This window comes from Lichenostomus cassidix, chromosome 1, assembly GCF_008360975.1.
Source record: "Lichenostomus cassidix isolate B80296 chromosome 1, HeHo_3.0, whole genome shotgun sequence".
Classification (NCBI taxonomy): Eukaryota; Metazoa; Chordata; class Aves; order Passeriformes; family Meliphagidae; genus Lichenostomus; species Lichenostomus cassidix.
The window spans coordinates 71702381-71711664 of NC_139479.1; the positions used below are offsets into that span (position 1 = coordinate 71702381).

The following is a 9284-nucleotide window of genomic DNA, read 5'->3' on the forward strand; positions in this document are numbered from 1 at the left end:
TCTTTTGACAGGACCAGAGGCAAGAAGTACAAACAAACAGGGGGTTACTTCTGAGCATCAGGAAACACATTTTTACTGGGATGGTGACCAAGCGCTAGCACAGGCTGCCCAGAGAGGTTGTGGAGTCTCCATTCTTAGAGATGCCACAAGCCATCTGGATGTGGTCCTGGGCACTGGCTCTAGGTGGCCCTGCTTGAGCCAAGGAGTTGGACCAGATGATTTCTTGAGGTCCCTTCCAACATTAACACATCCATGGTTCTGTCATCTAATTTGAATTTGAATTTATTAAACTTTACATGAAGGAATGAACAGTTAAACCCTATTACATGCTTAGGTATTTGAATCCTCCCTTACTAGGTTTCATTTTAATGTAGATGTATGTATCGGGTAATATTGTTAAATTTTACATTTTCAAGTGAAGCGTGTCAAAGATGAAAGCACTTTGAGGGAATCTTGAGTTGTTTTTAATAAGGACTGTGTGACCACATCTTGCCCTGCCCTTCCCCCAGCACAGTCTTACGGCTTCAGAGATTTTAGCCCCACAAAGATAATCAGTTCTGCTGTCATTATTTTGGAAGAGGAAGTTAGGACACTGGCCTAACTTGGCACCTGCTGCAAAAATGACAGGTAAGGAGCCTTACAGGAGGGAATGGGGAGCATTGTGTGAAGTTGTGTCAAGCAGAATTGCAAATAGTTCAGAAGCTGTGTATTAGTGAGTTTCACAATTCCTTAGGAATATTGAATTTTTTAATTTGAGAAAATTGGCTTATTCACAGTATAGGAAGTTACGTGTGAAACTAGATTCCCTCTTAGTTTTTAGAACATGCAAAATGTCCTGAAACTGGTGAGATCATCACTACTATATATAAATATTTTTCTATAATACAAAGTTTATGCTGATTTTCTGTAGTCTTAAAACTAAGATATGAGAAAACTGTGTCTTAGGCTTTGCATATACACGTTTTTGCTACTTCAAAACATTTAAAAATTATTTTTAATAAAAAAATGGTCTTAATAGAAGTATGCATATTTAAATGTCTCTAAAATCTTAGTGGTTCTCTTATCTCCTTGCATTAAGTGTACACTTGATTGCATAGTGTGTAGCAAAACGATATCCTGACTTCTGTTAAAGTAGTAGAGCTGTACTGATACTACTTAACTCTGTGCTAGTTGTGCTGGTTTGACTGTGTCTTGTTTACAGCAGACTTTTCTAAATCTGTTTCTGTGATAGGTGACCTCAGAGTTTCCAGAACCTGGTGAAAAACTGTCTTGTGAATTTTTAACTTTAGCTTCTAGTGCCGAGTGCAGCATTTCCAGGTGCTTTTCATCTGTCAGGTTTCCTAAGTTTGCTTTGTGAAGTCACATCTATTTGTCATTAGTTCTTGGTAAAAGAGATGATGAGGGTTAAAGGTTATTCCCTTGTTCATTCAACAGTTTTTTACTTTTTAGCTGTTCATTGTGAGGTGAAATATCACAAAATGCTCAGAACTTCACATCTGTGTAATATATCATGTGAGTTCTGAATGGAGAAAATTATACTGTTTCTTGCACTTTGTTCCAAATTGCTCAGCATGAATGCAGTCTCTGAAAGTAAAAATCTGAACATCAAAAGATATTTCTGCTGCATCAATGGCAACAATTGTAACATGGATAATTATGAAAATCACTGACAAGCCAGCTATTCTGGTGCTGCAGGTTCCTCAACTTGAAATGGGCGTGTCATATAGGGGAGGGGGCTGTAGTGAAAAAGACAGGATTTAGTTCCTATTTCATATAGGATTATCCTAATGACTTGGACTACTGCCTTGCAGTGCACAAAATTTTGCAAAAAATATAATGTGTGTGTGTATATAGATATACACACAAAGTGGGGTTTTAATGTGTGTGCGTATATATATGTATATGTATAATGTGTGTGTGTATATATATGTATATATGTATATACACACACACACATTAAAACCTGCCTTTGATTATATTCTGTCTTGCATCCAGGAATATATTAATTTTATGAAGTGCTTACAAATTTCAGTGTCTTCAAATTCAGACCTTGCTGAAGCTGTACAGATGAAAACTTTTGTATCTTCTGTTTAAATACTCTCAGACATGATCATCATTCCCTAAATACTGAAGAAATCATCCAGTTTCTGTATGGTGAAGATTTGCAATTCAAGCAAAACAAACAAATATCCCTTGGTCGCACATTGTCATGGGTTCATTGCCTGGCCACTAATAACTGCTACCATTTGTTCTTTTTTGAAATCTGATCCCAGAAGAGAAATATTACTGATTCACATTCCTGATTTTGTGTAACATGCTAACTTCAGGTACCTTACACCTTATAACTTTGAAGTGGTGAAATAGATGTAAAATGTTTTTAATATTTTGCAAAGGAAATTGAATGCCTTGATGGCTCAGCTCAAGTAGTATTTGCCCTTTTGTTTCTAGGAACTTAATTCTCCTTTTGAGCCTTAATTTGGTAAGATTATTCTTTTCCCTTAAATGCTTACTTGCTTTTACTTCTCTGCAAGTATGTGCACTTATTGTGAGAATTTGACAGGCACAAGACTGGGGAAAAGTGTGGTGCAGTTTGTCTCCTATAATCCCTGGCAGCTACGCAGTGGTGCCAGGTAACAATTGATTTACTCTCTGATGGTTTTATTGTCCTCAACAGGGACTGTGCATAATTAAGATGAGCAGATTTGGCCAGACTAAAGTTAAAACTAAGAGAAGAAGGGGGAGGATAAGATTGCTTGACCATATAAGAATGTCTAGCACTGTGTCTTCTGTTAGTATGTCAGCAGCCAACATTGTTATCTGTTACCTTTTGATAGGTAAGCCTGAACAAATGCAAACATGAACACAGCTCTGCGGATCATCTTGGGTTCCCTTTGGAAACCCCAAATAAGTGGCCACAAGGGATTGTGTGTTTTCCTGAGAACAGCTCGGCATTGGAGTTCTTCTTTCTGTGTGCTGAATAGTGGTTCTGCTACACTCAAAATGATACCTGTGCCTGCTGGTGCAAAATGCCATATGGTCACTTCAGTGGAAGTCAAAATTTACCTGTGCTGCTGTTGTGTGTTGCTAGGTAATTTTTAAAGCAGACCTAAGATAAAGGGGGAAACTTAGGGGGGAAGCTCTTTGTTACAGTAGCCACCAAAAATCCTGTTAATTAAAAAAATGAAAACAAAAAAAAAAAAAAACCCTCAACCAAACCAGAAAACCTGTTCTGTCAGTCAAGCCAGTGAAGCTGCCAAGCATCTGTGTGCAAGGTAAATGTGAGGTGTCCTTCAGCATCACCGTGTCACAGCTGTTCCTGCTCAGAATTAGCGCTGGCAGCCTAGAGCTTGTCCTGCACAGCTGGTCTCTACTGGAGATAGCCTGTTGCGCTGAATTTGTTTTTCTTGAGCTAGGTGCACTTAGGAGTTGGTTTGCAGTTTTTCTTCATAATATGTGCACAGTATCACTCAGTTTGTGTGGGATGCCTCTGTTCTTTTCTGAACAGGCATGTTTGTCGTGCCGTTAGCCTTTTAGACTATTTCAGATTTATTTTGCTTGGCACCATACCCACTTTGAGCGTTAATTTAAAGGAGAGCTTTATCACATGAATGAAAATTCAGAGTCTCTTACTTTGGAAATGACTTCCTGTTGTGTTCTAGCTCACTCTTAAAAATCACTTTTTTCATTACTGGCTGCTTGCATACATTCAGCTCTAACAAAGTAATTACTGTTCATCATAAACAGTGGAGTTTATATAAGTTTATATAGTGTAGAGAGGTTGGAATGATCTTATTTTTTTGGAGAGAGAATCCTGAATAGTGCAGAGGTACATTCCTAGTAAAAATCATGCACATTTTAACACTCCCAGCAGTCTTACTGGCTGGTTTTAGAGCCTGTCATCAAAAATATGCCATATTTATTTGGCTACAAATTTGTTACTAATATTTACTGGTTGCCAAGAACATGGCTCACTGCTTTCTCTTTAGTAAATCTGGGTGACCAAGATGGAGAAAGTAATATACATGGGCAGTTACAGAAACTGAAGAGACTGTGTTAGGCCTTGATGCTTTAGTTTTCTTCATGGCGGAAAAAAAAGCGCAAGAAGAAACTAATTATTGGGTGTTTTCATATTAAAATACAGACTGAAAGATGTGCAGTTTGTAATTTTAGCTTTCCTGTTAGATGGGTACACACCTATCAATAGCTACATAAATTTCACTATGTGGAGGTAATGTCTGAGGACACTAATACTTGTTCAGATGACATTTCCAGCCAGGTCCCTGTCACTGACAGTTCATCACTATGACTATTACTGCATTTGACCTGCTAAATGATTGTAATATCAACACTTGCAAAATTATAGTTCTTGTTAGAAAGGGTTAGTGGGCTGTGGTCTGTCATTTGTGCTTTAGGAAGAAAGTATCTATCTTGCTGAATGTCTGGTACAGAACAGCTAATCAAAATTTTGAAATCTAATAGATAGCAAGCTGCACCATGAGGTGGGAGGGAAGAAAGAAGGAACCAAATGGGGGAATTGATGAATTAACAGCACATTTAATAGGACTCAGACATTAAATCATGACAACTTTAAAACAGTATTTATTCTGAGCTGCGAGTCTCAGTCTGTTTTCAGCTGTGTTTGATAAGGTAAATGTTGCCTTTATTGTAAATCTTTGTGGTTGTGTGTTGTAATTTACATGTGTGTCACTTCTTGAGTTGCTTTTTGGGACTGTTCCTGAAGTGAAGCTAGCCTGAGAGCAACCTGTGTGTGGCTTTCCAAATGAATTCTTCCTGTAAAAAATACTTTGCAGGGTGTGCTAAGTTTTATGATCATCAAACAGGACCTCAAGATGCTGGAAAATTGTCTTAACAAGTCTTTGCCTTAGAGTATGGGGAGTTCTTCACCCCTTTGTGCTGCTGTAATCAGGATCTTTCCAGGCAGTCTTCTCCATAGACATTTCATTAGGGCTTCTGGGCTCTGCAACATGTTTCTGTGCCTGAGTAAGGGATTATGCTGTGCCTATCAAACATTGCAGTGCTTACATCTTATTTTAAGTCAGAGGCATGTATGGAGAAGAGGTGATTTTAATTGTGGGAGGAGGGGATGTGTCTACAGGTGAGAGCTGTTTTGAAGCCTGAATGGCTGGGGCATGGAGCTGTTGGATTTTAAACACTTTAGATAGTTGTTTTCCATGTGTATTCTAGGAGAAGACACACTGTGCAATGTAGATATCCTTATCAACACTTTTATTTAGGCATTTTTTATATAATTACAATAATTTTAGTTATTAATTATTAAATGTAGTAGGAATAAAATAATAGTGACTAGCTGCTCTTCTAACTGCACTTACTGCAAATACAAGCAGATATATTACAGAAGTTGTAAAATTATGGAAGGCTTAAATTTTTGCATCAATTTCTAATGCTTGTAGTATTAAAATGTATTTTAATTATACTGGTATGCAGATCTGTTGTGAGATGTTATTATAAAGTGGGACAACATTTTACTCCAGCTCAGTTCAATTGTATTATTTTGGTAGCTAACTTTGCCCCTGATAAATAATGTCTGTACACCAGCAGGCTGCAGAAAGAGGAGACTGCAGTGAGAGTTGTTAGTTCTCAAGTGTCACTGATGACTCGGTGTTGTCTGCAGGGATCCTGATTATTTTAGTGGCACTAATATTAGAAGGATGAAATGTCACTTTGGCCACGTGCATTGGCAGGCCTACGTTGTCTTCAATGTAGTATGTCTTCTATCACATGAAGTACATTTCTCCAAAGAGAAATTACTTGGAGCTCTTTGGAGCAGAACTGCACTGAATCTACTCCAAGCAGAAATATGAAAATCTAGGAACTTGTTCTTGGAACAGCTGTTGTTTAACTGCTAGGTAGTAAAAATTTAAATAAAATCTGGGGACAAATCTGTGGAGAAATACCTAAGTGGTAGGGATGGGTAGAGAATAAGTGGATTTTTTTCTGGTAATGGGAAGTTTTATTATGGTTTATTACTCCATATATAATGGGTTTTTGAAAAGAGAAGCTACTGTGTTTTCTCTTTTGCTAGAAATGTCAGTTATTTACTGTCTCTTTATTTTTTAGGTTACTATTAAAATCTTAAAATGCAGATGAAGACTCACTTGTGCAGAATCCTTCTGCTATTTTACACAGACAAAAGGGAATCCTAAACCAAGTTTTAGTACAAGGTACGTATTAAGGTATGTGGCTTTATCCAGCAATTACTGAAACCAGTACCCCAGTTTTTGTTCAGATTTGTGATTTAACGTAGTTGTGCTTCTACACCGCAACTAATACTTGATTTCCGATAATGGAATTCCTTGCATAATTCATGCCATGTGTTAATATGTTTTGAAAGGACTTGAAGCATATGTACATAGCCTCTGGCAGTCAACTCAAACTCTGGCCAGCCATGTGTCTTGCATCCAAGCCCCATAGTGCCGCATTAATTTGCCACGTCTGAGCTGCTGGATGTTACTGATACATTGCACTCAGAGTCCCATTTGTTTGTACAACCAGCACAGTAGTTACTGATTCTGAACCATCTTTGGCATTAGCCAGAAGGCTCTAGTCTGGAAGGCTGTGTCCATGCCCTCTGGGAAGCCTGGGGCTCAATTTGGTTTGCATGCATGTAGGTGTGCAGTGCCATCTGCCCTGGCTGTGGGCAGCATCTTGGTGGGGCTGACAGACAGCAAGGTTTTACAGGGAGTTCTATGCAGCCAAGTTCAATAGTTCTGGTAGTACCGAAATTCCAAAACAGCAGTTGTTTTTATAAAGTAAAAAATTTAAACACCGGTGGGATTTGACCAAGATGTGCAAGTTCTGCTGGTAAAGTAAGAGAAATCCTTGTTAATTCTCCTGTGTTTGGCTTAGTAAAAGGACCCAGGGCTGTCTCTATAGTTAACAGTAAATAAAAGAACTGGATATATAGAGGAAAAGAACAATTTATCTGTTTTGTAATCCCATGTAAAAAGTGTCCCAGTCCATGGCAGGGGTTCAGACCAGATGATCATCTCTCTCCAGATGCTGGCAATTTTCTTTGTAAAGCAGGATGCCATTGGCTGTTTTTGTGGCCAGGTTGCGCTCTTTGCCCATGGTGGTTCTTGGACTTGGTGTTCACCAGGACCACCATGGCCTTACCTGCAAAGCTGCTTTCCAGACAGTTGGCCTCCAGCCTGTCTTGGTGCATGGGATTATTTCTCTCCAGGTATAGAATTTGTTGAATTTCATGAGATCCTGTGTGCCCATTTCTCCAGCCTGTTGAGGGATCACTGGATGGTGGCATGACACTATGGCCTTAGCAGCCACTCCTCAGCTTTGTGTCACCTGCAGACTTGCTGAGGATGTGTTATCTCGTCAACCAGGACAGAAATGAAGATTTGAAAAGAACTGGCCTCAGTATGGGAATATCCTGCTACTCACTGGCATCCATGAGGACTTGGTGCCATTGACAACCTTCTAGGCCCATCTGTTCAGCCAGTTTTCAGTCCACCTCATGGTCCACTTACTGAGCCTCGAGTCTGTTTGTCAGTATTATCACAGGCTCAAAATAATAACTGGAGATACGGCAGTGTCAAAAGAGTTCCTAAGCTAGGGTAGACAATATCCACTGCTTTCCCCATGTCCACTGAACTGGTCACCTTAGCAGAGAGGCTCTCAGATTAGGATCCTTTAAAATTTGCAAATGACTTCTTTGTAAATCCATGCTGACTGCTTCCACTTACCTTCTTGTCCTTCTTGGTCTGGAAATGGTTTCCGGGAACAGTTGGTCCATCACTTTCCCAGGGCTTGTAGTTCCCCAGGTCTTCTTTCCTGCCCTTCTTGAAGACAGGAGTGATATTTGCTTTCCCCTGGTCCTTGCACACCTCTCCTAGTTGCCATGCCCTGCCAGCAATGGAGAGTAGCTTTGCAAGGCCAGCAGCCAGCTCCCTCAACACTCGTGGGAGCATCCCATTTAGGCTCAACACGTGTGACTTGCCCAGTCTGCGTTTCCCAACCTGGACCCTGTCACCTTCTTGATACTGGGAGGAGCACTGAGGGAGGTGGGAAAATTGTTGCACACCTTGTTTTGTGGTTTTGCTTTGCCCTTTACTAAGGACTCCCCTGTTATTTTCTAGTTGTAGTGAAATCACAGTATAAAAATTATCACACAGTGATGTGTGATATAAACCAGGCTATGGAAACAAGCAAGCTGCAAGCATTTACTCACAAAATCTAAAAAAGACAAGCAGCTAAAGCTCTTCATCAGAGAAGCAGTAGTAACAGAAAATGCCTAATTTTTTCAGAGTATGATTCAAATGGGATTTTTTTTTAATTCAGAGGACATTTTGTCCTCCATTTTTTAATCCAGAGGACATTCCCATGTAGCCATTGGGAATTCAGTCTTGTCACTACGTATGATAGTGCTGCTGTGCAAGGGAGCCATTTGGGAACCTCAGTGTTTGGCAGGTTTCCCAAGCATCTCAGAATTTTTCTGCAAACTTACAGTTTCCTTCCTGTGAAGGGAAAAAAAGGATGGTCAGCATTCCTTAGAGATACAAGTGTTCCTTTCACTGGCTAAATAACAACTCTGTGTCTCAATGAAGTAATAAAAACCTTTCTTCCTCTTCCCCCATTCCTCTCTTGTGTGTGGACCTCAGACTGCAGTGTGAACCTGGCTGACAAAGTGTAATGGCCTAATGAAATTGTGTTAAGTGTTGTGCCAGGCTGCCGGAGCTTCAGGTAACCTTGTGGAGGGCTGTCTGAAAAATTGCTGGCATTTCTCAGTTCTTTATCCAACTGCATTTGCTGATGCGTTGCTCTGTTATTTGCCATTTGAGCCTCCTTAAGTGCTCTACTTTGATGACAAAAGTACACTTTCAAGGAAGTTATCACTTAAATGCCTCTTGTAACTCCTTAGCCTGAATTATATTTATTTCTTGGAAATGTTTCTCTCCACTGACTGCATTAGGTTTCAATGAAAGCCGCTGGTGGCTGCACACCCTCAGAACTGAAGATGGCTTTCTGCTATACTCTGATGATGTGCAAAATGATGCTCTGCACCTTGGAGTTACAAGGACCATCCAGGTGAGACTATAATTGTGTTATCACCTCCTAAACTTCTGTAATGGTACCCATTTTGTGCTCAGTTTTCAGTCTGTTCATACTATTTTTGTAGTGAACACGTGTAGTTTTTTTTCTTTTTAGCCCTCTGTGGTCTTGGGCACACAAGTAATGCTGTTATCTAAAAAAATAGTAATTAAATCTGTCACAACTGGCTGAAGGTTGGA

The 9284-nt window shown here is 39.7% G+C and overlaps 1 protein-coding gene across 4 annotated transcripts in view; it reads left to right on the top strand.

Moving 5' to 3' along the window:
• Positions 1–9284, top strand: part of PSPC1 (paraspeckle component 1) — a 62310-nt gene that overhangs the window by 48842 nt on the left and 4184 nt on the right. For 2 of the 4 annotated variants that reach the window (XR_014852797.1, XR_014852802.1), the window contains 3 exons: positions 2835–3088; positions 6100–6203; positions 8966–9081. The gene's annotated coding sequence lies outside the window, so the exon portion shown is untranslated. Of the gene's footprint in view, positions 1–2834; positions 3089–6099; positions 6216–8965; positions 9082–9284 lie in introns of all 4 variants that reach the window. The other 2 variants (XR_014852800.1, XR_014852798.1) reach the window with 2 other exon arrangements.